Below are 3,896 nucleotides of genomic sequence, written 5' to 3' on the forward strand. Positions count from 1 at the left end.
TCCATGGATTTTGTTACTGGCCTGCCTAGATCTCAACGTGGGAATGATCCTATTTGGGTGAGCGTGGATCGACTCACAAAGTCTGCTCACTTCTTGGCTATCAAGGAAACGGATAAGTTCTCCACTCTAGTAGACGTTTACTTAAAGGAGGTGGCTTCGAGGCACGGGGTGCCAATCTCTATTATTTCCGATCGCGATGCACGCTTTACTTCGTAACTGTGGCAAGCTATGCACAAATCCTTTGGCTCACGTTTGGACAAGAGCATAGCTTATCATCCTCAGACGGATGGGCAGTCTGAGCGCACTATTCAAACCCTCGAAGACATGCTTAGGGCATGTGTGAATTGACTTTGGCAACAGCTGGGAAAAGCATCTACCATTAGTAGAATTTTCATATAATAACAGCTACCACACCAGCATTCAAGCTGCTCCATTTGAGGCATTGAACGGGCGTAAATGCCGATCACCCCTTTGTTGGGCAGAGGTGGGTGATAGTCAGATTACTGGTCCAGAACGTGAGGTAGACGCAACGGAAAGAATTGCTTAGATACGGTAACGAATGACGGCGGCTCGTGACCGTCAGAAAAGCTACGCTCGAGTTCCAGGTTGGGGATCGAGTGCTACTCAAAGTTTCACTCTGGAAGGGTGTAGTTCATTTTGGCAAACGAGGCAAGCTCAATCCGCGGTATGTCGGACCATTCGAAATCATCGAGAAAATAGGCAAGGTGGCCTACAAACTGGACCTACCAGCAGAATTCGGTACAGCTCACAACGTTTTCCACGTGTCAAATCTGAAGAAGTGTCTGTCAGATGAGACCCTCAAAGTTCCTTTGAAGGAGCTCACTATCAACGATCAGTTGCGATTCGTTGGGGAACTAGTTGAAAATTACGGACCGGGATGTTAAGGTCCTCAAGCACACCAAAATACCTCTTGTATGAGTTCGTGGCCCAGAGTTCACCTGGGAACGAGAAGATCAAATGAAACTCAAGTATCCCCAGTTGTTCGAAAACAATGCAACTACTACTGAGGCTGAAGCTACTACGGAATTTCGGGACGGAATTCCAAATCAACTGGGGGATGATGTGACACCCCAGGAAAAACCAGTAAACCATAAAACGCAACTAGCTTCCTCAGTAACCGCATGCTAAATTTCGGGACGAAATTTCTTTCAAGTTGGGGATAATGTGACAACTCGTATTTCAAACCTCTCTTTGTGTGCTTTGATGTAACATGTTTGAACGATATATGATTATGTGAACCTGAATGATTAATTGAATGTAATGTTAGGTGATTATGTGAAACGAATGTATGTAGTATATAATTTGAACCGATCGCACAAGCCCTGTTGGGCCGCACAACTTGTACTCGAATCAAAAGGGCAGCCTAAGTTTGGGTTCGGCCCATTCCCCTTGAACTCCAACCGAATGCACAGCCCATTAGGGGTTTCGGCCACTCCCATATATAACCAATACAAAACCTTGTTGAGGGTTTTGTTTCCTCATTGTTTGCAAATCAAGAGCACACACCAAACCCTAATACCTCTCCCTCTCTCTCTCTCGAAGCCGACGGCAGCCCCTTACTCACTCGAGGTCTTCCTTGTTCCAATCATTTAATCCGGTTAGTGTTTTAGTGTTTTGTTGTTAATTGATTGTATGTTGCATGATGTTGTGATATATATATATATATATATATATATATATATATATATGCTTTACACGATGATTTAGTGATGTCTTAGGATTGAACATGATATATATAAACTGTTAAATCCTAGTGTTCATAGTAATCGACTCACACGTGTAATTGATAATGTTCTTATAAATCGGATTTGTATAATGATGATCTAGAACCGAATAGATAAAAATCGGCTGTTAGGGTTTAATAATCGAAGTGTTTGCATGATGGTTAGGATTTCATGTTGACATAAAAGTTTACTAATCTGATGATTCGAATTGAATGTTGTGATTACTGTTTATGCTTGATAAATTATTATGGTTCATATGAATCCAATGTTGATTGGTATTTTGATCGATTAGGGCATGATTGGTAACTGTTAGGATTATCTTACTAAAGGTCAAAGATGTAACTGATTTCCTAAATTACTGGATCATTAAATGGATCGCACAAGCCCCGTAGCCGCACAAGAGCTGAACATACCAGCTCTTGGATCGCACAAGGGCAATCGCACAATGGAGTCGCACAAGCTAGGTACCACCATTAAAGCATGGAGTACTGCTTAGTTATGCATGATCGCACAACATATTGTGGATCGCACAAGCTGGTGCCGATCGCACAAGATGTTGGGCCACACACAACCTGCTTGAACCATTTCGCTGTTGGGCCTCAAAACCCAAATTCAATCGCACAAGTCTTGTTCAGTCGCACAAGCTGAACTGGATCACACAAGGTTATTAACTGTTAACTGTTTGGGCCGTATGCTTGTTGGGATTGTTATTGGGCCGAGGTGGTTTCCAATCGCACAACCCATTGTGGATCGCACAAGCTATGCCGATCGCACAACGGGTTGGGCCGCCTGTTTATTGGGCTTCATCTTTCGGGTCGCACAAGTTTGGACCTGTTGGTACTTGACCGTTACTATTGATGTGTTAACATGTATTATGTGTTTGTCATGATCAATACGTGTTCGTAACCTGTTAGCTTATGTCTAAACATACGTGCATTACTTGAACCTAGACCTGACTTGTATGGTAACCATGTTAGGACGTGGTTGACCACACATAGCTCAAGTGACCTTTTTGTTTATCTGCCGAGCAAACCAAGGTGAGTTCACACTCTTTCCAAGGCATGGGATTCCCAGGGGTTGGGAATGGGATTGAATAACTACTTGAACTATCATTACCATTAAACTACTTACTATTGTCCTCGGATCGAGGGGCACGTACGTAAAACCTACGTACACGACTATAAGACCATCAACTCTATCATTTGAAGTCCCTCAATTATCGACTTAATCGCCGAGGCCTAGGGCGAGCAGGTCATTAGTAGATAGCGCTATTAGGTTTAACAAACCTCACACCGTGTCGTCCGAACGGGCGTGTACTAATGGACTATGGGCAAAGGGTCAATGCTGATAGACATTGACTTAGGGCACCTCTTACATTTTCGTAGCAGTCGATACGCGTGGTCTAGTAATACATGGGAAGCCCCCACTAATCTTCGCAACATGTCTCTGGGAGACCGCGATACTAATTAATACGATACATGGGTTACAAACGAACATACGATATACGAAACGAATGCTATAACTAAACAACCCACTGTGAACTCGCTCAACTTTGTTGTTGATTCGTTGCTACATGCCTTGCAGGTCGTTAGGTACTCTTGGAGCTTGCACAGGGAGGCACGGTCGTTGTGGGACATGGCAGTGTGTGCCATGCTAAGTACATTACCTTATTTCGTACTTAATACTTACAATGGGTTTTACATTTATGCTTCCGCTAAACACTTAACTATGTTTTGGTTTTGGACACCTTTCATATTGTTTGGTTGAATTTTATTTACTACTTACATTGTTCAATATGATTGGTGGCTTGATCCTGGTCAGTCACGCCTCCAGGTGGTGATACTCCGCGTGTGGATTTTGGGGGTGTGACATTTATGCTAGAATACTTTCATGCACTTTATTTGTCATTAACTTAGCTAGCCCACCTTAACAATTATAGCGCTATAGGAGTAGCATACCACCCGTCGGGGTATTGTTAAGTTAACATGCTTTACGGTCTCAATTACTTCGGTGTCGAGGGATGCACATTATACATTACGGTCTCGTTCACTTCGGTGACGAGGGATGCACATTATTCTTGTGAACACTCGGGTTTGGCCTATAGTTATGCATGCTAGCTACAACTTTGTATATGAATTGCCATGTTGGATT

Source organism: Helianthus annuus, chromosome 10 (genome assembly GCF_002127325.2).
Source record: "Helianthus annuus cultivar XRQ/B chromosome 10, HanXRQr2.0-SUNRISE, whole genome shotgun sequence".
Taxonomy (NCBI): domain Eukaryota; kingdom Viridiplantae; phylum Streptophyta; class Magnoliopsida; order Asterales; family Asteraceae; genus Helianthus; species Helianthus annuus.